At 37.3% G+C, this 18325-nt stretch overlaps 1 protein-coding gene across 1 annotated transcript in view; it reads right to left on the bottom strand.

Annotated features, from left to right (window-relative positions):
* The window catches only part of MXRA5 (matrix remodeling associated 5), a 57510-nt gene extending 39467 nt beyond the window's left edge, over positions 1-18043 (bottom strand). Inside the window, exon 1 of the mRNA XM_075196478.1 lies at positions 17652-18043. The gene's annotated coding sequence lies outside the window, so the exon portion shown is untranslated. The remainder of the gene's footprint in view (positions 1-17651) is intronic.
* Positions 18044-18325: the final 282 nt, after the last annotated feature.

Genomic DNA, 18325 nt, shown 5'->3' with positions numbered 1-18325 from the left:
TAGTGGTAAAAATCATGGTGAGGCTTTATGGGCAGTGTAGGGTATATTGTGTAATTTGCATACCATGCAATGTAATATATAGTGTAACTTTCTGGGTGTTTCAGATGAGGTGGTGATGGAGGTGAGATATGCCTTGATTATTGCCCTGTTCCTACCTGTATACTTTTCTTAAATACATTTCCAAAGAAATCCCTAATTCACTATGGAGTGATGGGGGAGGGGGGGGGGGGTGTCACCTGTGATCTAAAATAAAGTTCAACACTTCCTGATTCTGTGATATATGTTGAACTAGAGAATAGTTGGTAGTGCTTCATTTGGTAATAAAGAACTTGAATGTATTAAAAGAAAAAGAAAAAAGACAAAAACTGCTTCCCCCACTCAGTGAAGTGGGTGATGCAGTGTTATAAGCAGCCCGGTATATAGAACCACTATATAATACACTTACTGCAAAGCTGTGAGTTTAGAATCTTATAAACATTGCATGTTGATTTTAAACCATCCCACCCCATGCTTAGAAATGTTGTATGTTGAGATACTAATATTTGTTGTGTTGTCAATTAAGGAGTTTTATAGTGTAGTATTTAAATGCTTAGGCTATGCTAACAGATGATGCCTAATAGAATATATCCAATGCATGTGTTCTCCAAGACTATTCTAATGCACTAAAATAGTCTGTATTATTATTCAGTGAAAGGACAAAACAGAGATAGAGTATCTTCTTTACTACAGTAGTCTAAATGAAAACATTAATGAACGCAAAAATAGATGGCCGCAACTTTGTATAATACAGCTGTAACGCTAATGTCTTAAGTACTATCAGTTGGAGGGGCCAATATGGAAACAGCCAATCAGAAATGGCTAGACAGCGCTGCTGATAGTCATCTCCATTGCATATTGTTGTACCTTCCCTTCTGTGCCTGCAAGACAAACGCCTCCTAAAAGCATCTTGGAATGCATCCATCGCTAATTTTGTCACAATTAGATGAACATACCGTTACTGTGCTCGATCTATGTTTGCCTGCCCTTGCCCACAACATTCCATCTCTCAGATGGATTCATGTCAGTGGTATGAAAAAAATCTATATACACACACATACAGATTTTTTTCTGTACATGCGCAGTACTTGTGTATGTCCAACCCCAAATGAGCCCCTTTATATTGAGGAATGTAGGATGATTCATTGTTTTAAGTAAGAGGTGTGTAGAGGATTTTCACTGCAGTTGGTCATGTATGCATCGTGAATGTGTCCTCTTTAGGACCCAGAGATAACTGTCTCTTTATTCTCTCAAGTGGACCCGTACTTGATGTACATTGTGGTAGATCTAATCATGTTGTATCCCAAGGTGACAACTAAAATGATGCTTTTCTCATCCCTTACACAAACTGCCATTAAAATGTAGTGGACAGTAAATGTTGAGATAGTATGAGCCAAGTGTATTGATTGGACTAAGGACCAAGGGCAAATAAGCCCTCAAAATTTGTACTATACTTTCCCCAGTTAACAAATACTTAGTATGGCAAATGGAAGTAGAAAATTTGAGTAGGCCTAGTGGAATGTTGTTTCAATCTCTAATAATTTGAATCTATATTTATTTATTTATTTCCATTGTCCTATATTAGTAGTGTATGTATCCTAACTCTTCAGATTATACCACAATTTTATCTCTCCTGCAATTATATTAATAAACTTTATTTAATATTTTGATCTCAAACAATATTCACGTGGAGGATGAAAATTATTATGGATTAACAGTGTAATAACAATTCCACACTTTTTTTTTGTATAACTCATCATACTATTTGGCGATTACTCTTAGTGACTCCTCTATCTCTAATTGCACTGCTTTATGTTCCTTTAACAAGAATCTATATAAAATTATTATAAGTTATGCAACAATGCTACATATATATATATATATATATATATATATATATATATATATATATATCTGCAAAGTTACATAGGCTCTTAGTGATGATGCTATTTTTCATGATCAGTAGCTATCTAATCTTAAAATAGCACTACCAAATATTACTATAGTCACACTCAAGGAGAAACAGTATCTGTACAAGGAGTAACATTATATGTACAGCTTGCTGTTAGCTGGACTACTTTGGTCATACATACAGACATGATCATAGAATACCTTAGTCACTGTGAGGAGCACTGCTGAATAATTTAATGAGGAGGTGAATACCAGGATCAGTATGTGGAAATACTGGTGTATTAATAATAATGTCGTATATTTTAAGTATGGTGCTCTAATTTACGGAAAATAACTTATTCGGAAAATACCAAGCTTTCCAGATAATATATTCCATACCTTAACTGATCCTTTTTTAAATTACAAAGTTGAGGTTTGCAAGAGGTATAAATATAAAGCTCAATCTCCTACTTTAGCTTCATAAAATAATTGCCTACATTTTGGAGTTTATGAATAAAAAAAAGTTAAAATGGCATTGGAATAAATTTAAAATTAACAGACACCAAGAAAAAAATTCGGCATTGTGCCAAAGTATCTTTGCCGTTTGAAACTTAATTTTGACATTTTAAATATTCACATTTTTCAGTGGGAGTCTTTAATTACATTAGTACTCAAGATTTTTATGTAATTAAAACAAAACTAATTATGGCACAGCTTATGCCTACTTGAAATAGTGTTTGTCACTCTTTGTGCATTAAAAATTGTCAATAAGCAGGAAACAATAAAATGTTGAAATAAATCTTAATGCTCCCAAATCAATGAGTGTAAATGGTTTCACTAACGAGTAGTGTCATTCACAAGTTAAGAAAGTAAGGGCGTATTTGGGAATTAATGTAGAACACACGGGCTATTGGGAGAGGTTTACATTTTTTTAGAATGGGTCAAAACTTTCCAGCTATGACTATAAATAATGAAAAGAGAAATAATTAGGATGTACTATAAAAGTTTAATTATTTTTCCATTTCCCTAACTGGTTTAAAATCAGTTTGAAAAGCATCATAAGTAGAGTGACCCATCAGGGGAATAACACTTTTTTTTTATCTTAGTCGCATTTATCTCTGTGCAGTCAGTCAGGGGCGGACAGAGTTTATTTTTAGGGGAGGCGATTTAGTATAATCACGCCCCTCCTTTATTCTAATTGGCTGGTCCCGGTTGGCCCTAGCCACTGGCCCCGACTGGCCCAACCCCCATTTATCAACATCTTGGCAATTTAAAGGTTTGCTTGTGCTGCTATGGGGGGCAATTGCCCCGTACGCCCCTCCCCCCCCCACCCGGTTTTGCCACTGCAGTCAGCAGGAAGCTGCAGCAGGTGGTTCAAGGTGCAGAGCAGTTATTGAATGGAGCATAAAAATAAGGAATACATCAATGTTTATACTCCATTAATTTATCGCTCTGCACCTTGAGCCACCTACTGCGGCTTGCAGTCAGTCTCACAGCACTTATCTAAGGCTTTTCAACTCACATGCCTCTCAGACCTCCTCCTCACATGCTCATCAGACTTCCCCGCATGGCCCTTACATGCCCTTACATGCCAATCATACCTCCCCCACATGTTCCTCAGACCTCCCTCATATGCCCATCAGACCTCCCTGCACAGAGGCAGAACTAGCAAGCTGTGAGCCCCAGTGGAGGGAGGCGGGGAGGCACCATTATCTCCATGGGCCCCAGTGCAACAGAGTTCCCCACCTGCTCATAACACCTCCCCCACAAGCCCATATGTCCTCCCCCATATGCTTTTCACACTCCCCCACATGCCTCTTACACCTCATCCACTTACTTTTACAGATGGAACCTGCAGAGGAAGAAGGAAGAGCACACTGCACTCCCTCCTATTCCTCTGTTATGTTGTGTGACGTCCTTGCATTGCGTTTATAACAAGGCTAAAAAAACAAGAATAACAAGAATAAAAAAAGTATTTTAAAATTACTAATCAGAGTTTCATAAACTGCATAAAAGTCTACTGTATGTGGCTTGTGCTTTTGTGGGTCTAACAACTCCTTAGTGATTTCTAACATTATTATAATCTGCAATGAAGCATACATTACCCTCTATACCAATGCTGTTCATGTAACTGATATATTTTCCTAAGTGTAGTTATTTAATTATATCAACATTAATAACAGCTAAAATGTATCCTCTAACCTGAAACAAGAGAAAAAAAAGCTCTATTTTACAATCCTGGCAAATCACACCATAATAAATGTAACCCACATTTTTATATTTTCGTAATTTTTCACATATTATAACAACTGAGTCTGATTGTACTGAACTCAGAATACTGTGATGAAAGATTATGGATTTTGATAGACTTAAAAGTTGGGATTTAGGAATTTATAGATTTACAGAAGCTTTACTAAAAGATTATGTACAATATTGCTGTGAATGAGATTTGACATTTACATATAGTATTGTACAAAACTCACTCTCATAAATAATATGTCAAGTTCTAGAATACTACAAATAGATTTACAATAAGTCAAATAAATCAGCAGTCTTAAATGAGAATGGTAGTGTCCAAAATACGGGCAAAATACCACTTAGTATCTGTTAATGTACCACAAATTATTTCTTAATTAAAAGTTATGTATTTAACTGTTAAGCTTAACCATAACTCTGACTTTTCCTTTTATTTCTGAATTAGTAGTAGTCGGAAAATCCGTGGCTCACTGCTTCTACATATTAAAAGTTGCTTCCACTTTTTACATTTCCTTTTAAAAAAAATGGTGCTGCCGTAAGATGAGGGTCCCCATACCGTTAAGATGAGGGTCCCCCTCAAATGCACCACCTACTGTGCATAATTTTAAAGGGTTGTGTCACATTTGTGAGTTGTGCTTTGTTTAAAATAAATGTATTTGGTTTGAAACTTTTGAGGGATATTGCATACTTGCCAACTCTCCCGGAATGTCCGGGAGACTCCCGCATTTCGCGTGAGTCTCACGCACTCCTGGGAGAGTGTGGCAATCTCCCGCATCTGCCCAGTTCCTTGTGAAGTGGGCAGAATTAGGTCCAAAACGCAGCGATTCACCGGGAATCGCAGCGTTCGGCCCCGCCCCCTGCTGTAAAATGCCGCGTTTGCGTCATTACGTCATGGGGCAGGCCCAAAATGACACAAATGTTGGAGCCCCGCCCCCATCACGCCCACCTCCCCCATCAGGCTCTCGGAAGCCAACTTATGAAAGTTGGTAAGTATGGGATATTGTTTCAGAAATTACAGCAGCAAAGGCAAATCCCTCTCTTTTACCTTTTTTAATTATTTTTAGGGTATATATTGGATTTAAAATTATATAGAAACACTTAATATTTACAAAGAATAGACATGTTAATTATATAATATTCCAACATAATATTAATATATATGTGTACTTATATATTAATTCTAGGCCTGATTGAAAATAGCTACATTTGTAAGATATGTTTAAAGATTCATCTTGGGTCAAAACTGACAAACTGCCCATGTGCACCACGTTTTAGAAATACACATATCTTGCACTTGCAGCCCTGCTCATGAAGATGTGAAACAAGGGTGTTAACAGTACAGTAAATGTGTGCAGGTGTGAACTCAGAATACCCCTTTATGTTATGTTAGCTACAAGACAGAAAGTTTGCACCTAAAGATACATAAGTCGGGTACATTTTATTGGGTTGATGATGATGGGTGTCACATCTCCAGGCAAATCTATACGTTAGATTAGAATTTGCTTGTATCTTAAGGTGGACGTAACTCAAAAAACAGACATGGAAACATGGAGAGTATATAGATGCATCTTTGGCTATACACAAATGGGGTATCTTAACGTTAAACTATAAATTAGGCTCTATGTATCCAAGTTATGTGACGATGCACTTACTGAGTAGCTGCACACATGGCCAACACTGAATCAATACTACCATACCGGTCGATGTAGTTATGAACTTTTTTGATATTGTGCCAGTGTTACCTGCTAGCAGTACCTGTGTATTCCCTTCCTATACAATTTTTTCCAGGGGTTCCCAAAGTGGCAAACATAGAAGTCAGTTTCAAATGTTAACCGAACAGATTTTTTTTTAAATACACTTTTTTTCCTAGATTTAAAGCAATTTGGAAGTTTGCACTTGACATTTTTCATATACACTTCAAAACAAGCATTCACATATTTGTATTATTTGTTTGCTTCTATTCAAGAAAACATGCATAGGATAATATACTATGCTGAATATCATGTCTAAATGTTTTCCTATTAATTGCCTTGAGGCCATGCATAAATCTGTGCAATCAGGATTCCAGGGGTCCAGAGATGGCATTGGTGCTTTCCAAGGTTCACCACCACATCCTTGGAGCATACTTCCCAACTGCAACTGTTTCCATGGAAGAGTCCCGAGATGGTCGACCTTGAAAAGGGTGGGGCTTACATGAAAGTGGGCATAGTTTCATCCAAAAGTGGGCTTAGACCTCCCAAGGCTAATACACTCGTATCATCCCCCTTGCTTTCCACGCCAGGCTAATATGTGGTAGACAACAAACTTGCCCTTAATTTAAATTTTGACATTTTTTGGTGCCTCCCTTCCCCCCACAAAAAAAGCCTTGTGCCTAGGCTACAGCCTAGTCAGCCTATTAGATAATCAGGTCCTGATAAAATTTGATGAGATTAAATTAAATATGGTCAATAAAATCATCCAAACATACTTTTTCTTACAAATAACCATCTCTCACACATGACATAATATTTACCATTTACTCAGTAATAAGAGCAATGCAAATACTTAATGTTTTAGAAATATATTATTTTTAAGATTAATGTCCCTTTGAGAACTGTATTCATATTTAAATATACCAACAGATTTCTAGAACACCAACTGTTCTCCAGATGTATAGTATATAAACAGTGAAACAAGAAGAGAGGTTTAGTTGGTATAATCTCAAAAAATAAAAGCAATAAAACTTACAAGCATGTGTACCTCTACTATAGAGAAAATACAATAACACCTTGTTACATAATCTCATTAAACGTTTGTTTCCTACTAAGATTTTGCACCTCTTCATGACTCTACTAAATTAGTATTCCAGCTTTGAAGATCCTATGCTGTATTTCCCACAACCATTTCAACCAATCAAAAGTAGAGACACATCCAGCTTTGTAATAACTAGGATCATACTGTTAGCAGTGAAGAATGTTCTGGCATCCCATAAACTGTCTGCCAGATGGCCAACAGCAAGCTACTGTTTCCAGCATAACTGTTTAGTCCAGTTGGTACACATTGTAATGACAGCATCTGTTGTGGAGTGCATACTTTCAGGGCTTCAGCAGGATCACAATCTTTAGCTACTGTTTTTCTTAGATATAATTATATCTTTCATATGTTCTTTAATTTATACTTTTGAAGCTGTATGGAACCAACATAATGTACTTCACAAAATAAATATCAAACAGTTTAAATAGAAAACAACATCAGAAACCTATTCCAAAACATTTTACTTGAACACCTCAGCTAGTGTGAAAACTGAAAGATTAAATGTGGCTATTTTAACACCTGATAAAACAATTTGAAATTTCAACTTCCACTGTCATAAAGGGACTTCACTGAATGATTATCCCTAGTACTGAACTCCATTCATAGGTTAAATTGACTTGCAATGAATAGTACTCAACCCAGAATGTTTTTGGGAATTAACTTGGATATGACAGGGTATTCACAGATGTTTTGTTAGATTTAATAGATGAATTGAATATATATATATATATATATATATATATATATATATATATATATATATATATATATATATATATATATACTATATAAATGCCTAGTGGTGTGTGTGTAAAAAAAAAAACCAAGCTGCAGCACCACCTGCTGGGCAGAGTTATACACTGACCTATATATTTCTTGAAGGAGAAGTGACAGTTGGGAGTGGTTGGTGGTTGCCGGGGGTGACAGTGGGGAGTTTTTAACACCTTAAGTAGCTTGATGAAGGATGTGGCGATGAAGATGAAGGATGAGGTGATGGAGAAAAATGATGAGGTGGTGACATGTGGACAAAACCACGTTAAAAAAGGGCGCTTGCGTCGGGAAGTAACGCTCTTCCCTTGAGGAGGCCTGGGCTAGGCCCAAATGCATGACAAGAACCTTTTTAACACCTTAAGTAGCTTGATTTGACTATAATGCATGAGTATCATGCACGGGTTAACTTGTAGATATATATATATAGAGAGAGAGAGAGAGAGAGAGAGATGTTTATTACTGTAGAACATGTGGGGTATATAAATAGGCCTCGTTATTCATTCTTTGATACTCATTCTTCTAGTTTACTATTAAGAACTTGTCAGTAGCCTTGGAGCCAGGCTTTTGGTGCATTATATTCCCTGTTTAATTTACCATCCGGTAACTGTTCAGTACAGCACACACAAGGACTAGACCTGATCAGATATTTTACCCTCAAATGGAGATCCAGGATATTATCAATTGGGTATTTGTCTTCTCATTCTATAAATACTGTAATCTAATTTTTACATAAGCAATATTTTTGTAACCATTATGTTTACATACTTTAAACAAAGTATTACACTCATATTGGCTTTTATGGGTTTGAAATCCAAGATTCCACTTGCTGCTTAGCCGTGGTGCATTGTTCACTGAAATAAACACTGCCCCTATTTGTATCCAGATAATGGATTTCAGAGCAGGTAACAAGAGAAATGGTGCTGTTCATTGGTCCATAAAATACAGATAAATATTAAAATTCTCTTTAGCATTAGAGAAGTTTACACATAAAGGGGCAGATTCAATTGACCCCGTTGGTCCTAAGAACACCATGGATGAGGTCTTTTTACTGATATTATGGTAAAAAGTAACATGGATTTTTGGTCACACTTCTAAGGGGTGCGGGTAAAAATCATCATTACTTCTGTAAAAAAATAACTGCGTGAGATGTCTCGTGGCCGTTCTGGAGGCACCTCGCGCAGATTTTTTATTAATTGAATCTGCCCCAGAGTGTCTAAACTCAAAGGGCCTGAGTCATTAAGGAGAGCAAAGCATAAACAAGGAGTAACATTTGCATCTGGGCAAAACCATGTTGCATTGGAGGGGGAGGTAAATTTAAAATGTGGGGACAGATTTATAGTTGGGGTAAGGGCATGTCCTAGATCAACTTTACATTTCAGTGTAGTAATAAGGCTATTAAGTATTTGTGTGCTAGATGAAAAAACAGCCAGTATTTAACTTATGCGCAAAATAATAAACTACTCTGCACCCCCTTGCATTGTAACATGGTTTGTCCCAGGGAACATTTACCCATTTTTTGCCTTAATGTCTCAGGCCCAAAGTATTTAGTATATATTGATCACTGAATAATCATCAATAGTGGTGTATTTCTACATTGATTTATTTTTTATTACAAAGTTCCTGAATTGTAGCTTTTCTATTTATTGTACCGAATTTACTACTATATGAAACTGTTCAGATACATACTAACAGAAATATTCTAGCTGGTCCAATGTGCAATATGATGCAGCATGTGCCCTTGTGTTTCAAATTCCCATTGTCCTATAGATTGTAAGTTTGCGAGCAGGGCCCTCCTACCTCTCTGTCTGTATGTATTACCCAGTATTGTTTTATTAATGTTTGTTTCCAATTGTAAAGTGCTATGGAATTTGTTGGCGCTATATAAACAAATGTTGATGATGATGATAACGATGATAATGAAATAACCAGCAGGACTAGTAAATATCTACAATAATATTCAAATTTAAGAAATCATGCAAAATAAGATTAGAAAATAGTGTTCTAATTATTTTATTATCTGAGCAATTTAGAAGCGTAGAAGGAATGTAAAAACAATAATGTTTTTACTCACAAGGCTAATTATTTCTCCACCCTAGAAGGTGATCTTTCTTTACAGTGGCGCTATATTAAAAATGGTGATGATGATGATTACCGTATATGTAACCGTTTGGCACAATCAACACATACCAACCCAAGCACATCCTTCAAGTGGTAACTTTTTCCTGTGTTGCCTGCTCCAAGCCCAATCCAGGTATTAAATGTAAAGTAATGTATATTTCCTATATCACTAGACAGTCCTAGGCTGGAATCTGTCTCAGAACTTTACATTTCAATGCGGTAAATCCCAGAGATACATAATGCTTGATATAGGATAAGGGGGTGACCATTTTCATGCACTCACAAATGGGAGAGAACATAGCTAGTGCCAAAATATATCTATAAGAAATAAGAAAAATGTTTTTGTTTGAAGCAGCTATAATCATCATCAGCTATTTATATAGCGCTACTAATTCTACAGCGCTGCACAGAGAACTCACTCACATCAGTCCCTGCCCCATAGGAGCTTACAATCTAAATTCCCTAACACAGACAGACAGACAGAGAGAGACTAGTCAATTTATTAGCAGCCAATTAACCTACTAGTATGTTTTTTGGAATGTGGGAAGAAACCGGAGCACCCGGAAGAAACCGGAGAACCCGGAAGAAACCCACGCAAACACGGGGAGAACATACAAACTCCACACAGATAAGGCCATGGTTGAGAATCAAACTCATGACCGCTGTGAGGCAGAAGTGCTAACCACTAAACCACTGTGCTGTCCAGGGGTTGGTGTGTTTATACATACCCCAATCCTGCAGCAAGGCTTAATTCCTAAATTACATATAGACTGAGTTCCTAACCACGCATAAGACACCATCTAACAAGAAGGCACAGTATATGGCTAAAGAGTTTAGGAAATACATTTTGATCAGATTGCTTTCTGAAGGTACGTTTCCATATTTTGCAAGACAAAACGCTAGGCATTTTAATATATGTACAACTGTTGGTATTACTATCTATACATAGTTTCTGAGGTACTGTAGATCTATTCCCTAACAATCCCACGTTAAAGCAGATGATGGATAAATAAAATACAAAATCTGCAAATTGCGGGACCCCAAGATTATTTAATGCCTGGTCTACTGCATAATATTGACTGGCCATGACCGAGCCACTATTTCCGTCTGACCTCCCCTCTGTCACTATAGATCAGTGATAAACAATCTCACATACTTCAAGGGCCGCATGGGAGTCCTTCTAACTTTCAAAAGGGCCCCACATCGGTGTTAATCTCAGTAAATTGAAACACTACATTTAATCAAAGAAAGATACACATATCTGTAATATATGTAATAACTAGTGATGGGCGGGCTCGGTTCCATGAGATCCGAATTCATCCGAATTTAACCATATCCGAGTACCGAGCCGAGCACGCTCGGTACTCTCCCGCCCATTCGGATTCGAAATTGAGGCAAAACGTCATCGTGACGTATTCGTATTTCTGAGCTCGGTTCTCGCGAGATTTGAAAAGCATAAATACCACCCTCCACAGCAATCCATCGACATTTGACAGAGGGAGAGAGCAGGGTTAGGTCACACTGGCTAGATCAGCGCAGGGACAGATCAGTATTTGGACACATTATTGTTTGTATGCAATACCATTGTAATCTTAATACTAGTTGTTACAGCAGTAAGAGGAGGATAGAGGAGGGTTTTTTGTGCAGTTTCTGGCACTCCAAGTGCTTTTGGGGTGTCCCCAATTCTTTTGCATTAATATTTCTGGCTGTCAAAAGTCCTGTTTTTCAGCAGTCTAAAAAAATTATATTTAGCACTACCAAGTGCTTTTAGGGTGTCCCCCATTCTTTTGCATTAATTTTTCTGGCTGTCAAAAGTCATATTTGTCAGCAGTATCTAAAACTATTTGTAGCACTACAAGTGCGTTGGCCTCATAATGGATCCAAAGCAGTCCACATATGAGCAGAATCAGCAACCAGGTTCTGTCACCAGTCCTGATGATAGTGTTCCCAGTACGTCATCTGGGAAAGCCGATGTCAAACTACACAGGCTTTTGAAATCAGTCAAAAAAAACACACACCAAAAAAAAAATTACCGTGTTGAAGCGAAAAAACCAAATTGCCTTTCTCAATTTCTATTATATTCTAGACTATAACGGGTGAATAGTTTTCTATTTTACTCCTAGTGGAGAGGGGGTCTGATGCAGACAGATACCAAACTACCTTGGTCCATTTATTTTTACATTCTAATTCTACAGTCTATGCAGGCTGCTTTTTTTCTATTCAACTACAAGTGGAGGGTTGGGGGGGGGCATAGATAGCCACCAAACTACCTTGGTCCATTTATTTTTACTTTCTAATTCTACAGTCTAAGCAGGCTGCTTTTTTTCTATTCAACTACAAGTGGAGGGTGTAATATACACCCAAAGACGATGGCTACATTGCCAATAATCAAAGATGGAGGGGGAAGACAACCAGGTTTGTCTGTATAATTTGCAGGCAAGTGTTAGAATTAAGGACGGCCTACCAGGGATTAAACTGTTTTTTCATAATTTATTAGCTTTAGAATTACCTCACTTATCTCAAGAAACTGGTGGAGCACTAAATTAGGTTATTTTAGACCAAAAAATTTGTATTTTTTCAAAAATAGCAAAACCAAACTAAACAAAACCAAAACCAAAACACGCAAGGGCGGTTTGGCAAAACCAAAACACGGGGGTCAGTGATCATCTCTAGTAATAACATATAAACAGACATTTCAAACTAATGTTACATGCTATAACCAACAAGTCTGACAATAAAACAGGAAAGACCGGGGGCCGCAGGTAAGGGTTCAGAAGACCGCTTCCAACCCTGGGTCCGTCTGTTGCCCATTACTGTTATAAATAGTTCAGCAGGTGCAGTTGTTTTGGACACTGATAATTCTGGCAAATATCTGAAGTTACCAATTTCAAAGCAGTCTCGTGGTCTCCTGCTGCACCCATAATTGAAACCAATAATTCACAAACGTGACCACAAATGTTGCATATTTTTGGATGAAATGCCTAAATCAGATGTCCAAGTTCCCGCAGTGAAGACAACAGTGCAGTAAAAGTGAAAAGTGTTCTTGCAAGAGTGCAATAGCCAAATGTTCAAATTAGTGTACTTCCAGATTCATTCCCCATACTTACTTATGGTGGGGGGGGGGGGGGGGGGGTTGAAAGCTGGTACCAGGCTGTATTGAGGGAATTTAGTTTTAAATAACTTTGTATCTTCATCTGTTCCAGAAATTCCTGTATCCCTCATTTACTAAGGTGTTTCATGTTTGTAGTAATATTTGCACTTGCACACTTAGAATTATTACATTGCCGTTTAGTAGGATGACCATAAGAGCCTCTTATAAATGTATACATACATTATAAATGCTGAATTAATACATTGCAATTACCTAATGGGCATAATTTATGTCTGCAACTGCTGCTATTTACCCATCAGATATGCCAAACTTTGGGATATACATTTGTGGGCAGGAGTTGTCTGGTTGTGGTTACAGGCTATCTACTGTTGGGGTGGTGTTAAATAGATGCTGTAATTTTCTAAAATGAATTTTGAAAAAATGAAAAATTTACAATTCTGCTCAAAAGATAAGACAAAAAAAGATAATGACAAGGGGCCTGATTCATTAAGGATCTTAACTTCAGAAACTTCTTATTTCAGTCTCCTGGACAAAACCATGTTACAATGCAAAGGGTGCAAATGAGTATTCTGTTTTGCACATAAGTTAAATACTGACTGCTTGTTCATGTAGCACACAAATACTTGTTATCTTATTTGTACACTGAAATTTAAAGTTGATATTTGTGTGCTACATGAAAAAACAGTCAGTATTTAACTTATGTGCAAAACAGAATACTAATTTGCACCCCTTGCATTGTAACATGGTTTTGTCCAGGAGACTGAAATAAGAAGTTTCTCAAGTTAAGATCCTTAATGAATCAGGCCCAAGATTACTAAAAATATAAATGTTGACTACACTACTGTATGGTAAATTACATCACTCACACAGATAAAAAGAGTAATAGCTGGTGTGGTTAAAAGACTGCCTTCAAAGAGTCACAGGCAGCTACAAGACCAAAGTAATTTCCCTCTTTGGATCCTTCTCCCTTGTGGTTGTGATGTGACAGAGTGAATGCATTACTTTCACACAGTGTTTGCAGCAGATTAGTCCATGAATAAATGGTGATGTCTTTTCACAAGCTTGACCAGCCTGCCATGGGTTAACCTACTTATTGGGCTGTGTGAACATTTGATATGACTGCTTGGATCTCATAATGTAGCATGGTACTTCTCTGCAAAGGTAATGTACATGGGACCAATACCTCCTTAGGCCATAAAATATCATATTGCCACACCACAGTTTCTATAGGTTTCATTTACATAATTTAAAAAGTTCTATCCTGCTTTATTAACTTGATTTTAAACATGTTCTGATGTGTGGTACTGAGAGACTCGAAGGCGTACAGAGGGCAAATGTTACAGATTTGTAAAACAAAACCAAAAACTAGAGCTGCCAATATTTTGTTTTACCTTTATAAATATGACCTGCTCCAGACTGACCAGGCAAAACTCTTATTGGTTGCTGTGTGGTATTTTAGAAACCTATATTATTTACTTAGTTTTGTGCTTTTACTTTTTTCGTTGTGTGAAGTAATCAGAAATCATGTCGCAGATACTGCTATGCACTCATATTGGCAATTCCATTTAAATAATACGTATTAAAGATGTTCAATGACCCCCATGTTTTGGTTTTGATTTTGGATCTGGATCTGGATTAACTTTGTGTTCTGGTTTTAGTCTTGGCAAAACTGCCCTAGTGTGTTTTGGTTTTGGATCCCTATTTTTTTCTAAAATCCCTATTTTTTTTTGCTAAAAATCACATAATTTGGCTCTTTTTTGTTCCTACATTATTATTAACCTCAATAACATAAATTTCCAGTCATTTTCAGTCAATTTTTGCAAAGTGACAAGAACACTGCTACCCCTATTTCTGTGTGAGCAATGGTACTGAGCAATGTCACCGGAGACTGGAGAGTGACAAGAACACTGCTACCCCTGTTTCTGTGTGAGCAATGGTACTGAGAAATGTCACTGGAGAATGGAGAGTGACAAGAACACTGCTACCCCTATTTCTGAGTGAGCAATGGTACTGAGCAATGTCACTGCAGACTGGAGAGTGACAAGAACACTGCTACCCCTGTTTCTGTGTGACCAATGGCACTGAGCAATGTCACTGGAGAATGGAGAGTGACAAGAACACTGCTACCCCTGTTTCTGTGTGACCAATGGCACTGAGCAATGTCACTGGAGAATGGAGAGTGACAAGAACACTGCTACCCCTGTTTCTCTGTGAGCAATGGCACTGGATCTCCTGGGGAGGGAGGTACTTATGGAATCCAAAACCTGCAAGATCCGACAACGCAACAATGATGTTTTGCCTTGATTCAGATCCGAGGACGCGCGAAAGTACAGAGCCGGCTCGCAAGCCTACTGGGATCCCATAAGTTCAGCAGGGTTCGGTTTTCAGAAAACCGAGCCCAAGCGTCTCTAATACAGATGCACTGAGGTTTGAGGTCTGATACTGAATTATATATAGTGCTTTGACACATGATGCTAACAACCCAGAGTACTGTACTCCCAAATGACACAAAAGGGCCAAATTAAAATAACCAAGACCATATGTACTTCCAAATCACCTAGGACAGCTGGGAAGAGTTGACTCCAGGAAGTGAACACTGTGCAAGAGCATTTATATGTGCAACCTGGGTGTATATATCAGACTAGTTAAAGATGTTTTTCTTCATCTGTAAATCTTTGAACATACACGCTGGATTTGGCAGGACTGGGGGTAGTCACTTACACAGCTGATAGTGGTATTCCGAAGGTACCTTTGCAGCGATGTACAAATTGTATGTTTTGATGTGACACAGAGTCTAAAATATTGGTGTCTGCTACAAGTTAGGATGTGACTACCCAGTATGTAAGTCTCCATACGCTGGGTGCACTATACTCCACCCATGATGCAGCGCTTTCTGCTAACATAGGAATCATTAGTACTTATGCAAAATATAATTGATTTTTGAAGGAAAACAGGATATGATGGTGGCTATAAAAGAAACATTATTTGTGTAGATAATTGCCTTAACCCACAAAAGACTCTGTGATGGAGAGCACAAAGCACCATATACACTGACAGAAGCTTACCACTAACTAAGATATAATATACATATTTTCCAGGCATATATTATGCTTCAGACACCAGAGGCCATACAGTAAATGTACAGTATATGTGTCCTATATAAAAGGGATACAAGTAACAGTAAATAGGCAGAGGTTCTCTATGAAACTATACGTATAGAATGCATCTGTCAACAGGTATGTTCTGAAGACCTTTTCCCAGTAATTAATCACGTAAGAATCTGTAATCTATTAATACAAAAAATAAAGTGTTGTGGAAATGGGACAATATTAGGTTCTGGGTGGTCCAAGTTCATTATCTGATCGATTCAGTTACTAAAAAAAAAAAATTTCTACTTTGTTTTCAAATGTTGGGGGTAGAATTCAAGTAACCTAAAAATAAACTAAACTGGATGAGCGAATGTCTTAGCTGCAGATCACTGAAGAGAAAGGACCACTACCCACTGTAAGGATACAATGGCTTCTGTGCAACTCTGACAAGTGATAGTTTGTTAGACTCCTTGCTTAACGTCTGGTCAACTGGCAGGTATTGTCATCTTTTCCTCCGTGCCCTGACACATTTAGGAGGCATTTGATTTAATACACTGGGAGACGGAATTACTTGGCAAGAGTTTCCTGAGCGTATTCCAACTGAGTAAAATACAGCAACGCATTGATATGCTGATGACTTAACCAGCTACATAAGCAGCATAGGAAGTTTTCCTCCTACTACACCAATTCTCTGTCTGGAAGGAGTCAGTATGTGGACTATGGACACACCTGCCCCCTGCCTGCCATCTCGCTCACTGACACATGATTCCCATTAGTAATCTTTGCTACTTAACTGGGCTCTAATGAACACTGTTAACCCTTCCCTAGACCTTAGTGCATTTCTCTCACAGGAGTAATGCAGAACAGAAAAAAAATACCAACTTTTTTTTTGAATGTATGGAAATATCTGTGCATGTGCTTACTTAATTCATTCAAGCTTTTAGCACAGACATTGATGTTAATCAAAAATACCAGTATACAATAAAACAATGAACTATCTATGCTATGATTTAATTTCTAACAGGAATTGTGTATGTGCAAAGCTGTCAACAGTGACTGTACAACAAATATTATACAATATATTGCACGAAAAATTAGCTAATACCACTTAATATAAATACATATTAAACAGAGACATGGTTTACATATTTCCCTTATAAAGGCAGACATGGGACATTATACATGTGAAATTAGGGGGATTTTACATTATGGATCAATTCTTTGAATCACAAACTTTAATCCACTAAAAAAGCTATAGGCATAATACTATGATAAACATCTATACAATCAGCATTATTATTTTCATAAGTAAATATACAGCAGTACATACAGATACATCAAAGTATGTATTGTCTTGCCAGAGGTTGCCATTTGTCAAGCTACAATATGGAAAGTGTTACTTTTGCAATATTCTAGATTTGTGCTATTGTATTGCAACCTGTGGCATAATAACAATACCTACATGTTTGCATAGTATTATTTATGTGTATTAAACATAATATTTATATTAAATAAGCATTAATGCAACTCTGATTTATGAAATAAAACAACAAAACATATATAATTCTGGAAAGAAAACACATTACCTGGCTTGTGGCAATATTATCACACAATTCTTTCACAGTCCATTCTCCATATGCGGATAATAAAATCAGTGTGTGCTGTTATAATTAAACTTCTTTATTTCTCCTGTGATATTATGTTTTCAATCCTTAGGTTTATATATGTCACTGTATCCAAAGAAATGCACATCAATGATAAGTACAGATACAATCACATATCCATTTATATCAATTCAGTAAAATGAATCCAGTAACTAATGCAGAAGTATTCCAGAGATTAGCAGGTAAAGGTTAGGAACCTCTGTACTTTAAAGACTGTATGTGGGAAGTCTGAAGCAGAATTTCATTTCAGAATCATATAGCATCCATTTAGAATTATGCAGGGATCCAAGATAGTGAATATCCAATGCTGGAAGCATGAACCTTAAATTAAGGACGGATGCCCTGTTCCCTCCTTCTTTTGTGGTGTGTGTTTAAGGAGGAGGGAGCTGCCTGTGCTCTTAGCACTCTGGTGGGCGTCTCTCTCCAGGCAGGACCTGATGCAGAGACAGGGGAAGCCTGTGGATGCTGTAAGGAGTTTGCTTGAACTTTTTTAATCTACTGTTAGAGGCAAGCTGGAAACAGCAGACTGACAGAGATTCCCTAAGGCACAGAGACACTCATAGTACAGACATAGTGAGCCTAAAGCAGTGTGTATA

The sequence above is a fragment of the Mixophyes fleayi genome, chromosome 2, assembly GCF_038048845.1.
Source record: "Mixophyes fleayi isolate aMixFle1 chromosome 2, aMixFle1.hap1, whole genome shotgun sequence".
NCBI classification, from domain to species: Eukaryota; Metazoa; Chordata; class Amphibia; order Anura; family Limnodynastidae; genus Mixophyes; species Mixophyes fleayi.
The sequence above is the reverse complement of the archived record's forward strand: the minus strand, read 5'-3'. Positions and strand labels throughout refer to the sequence as shown.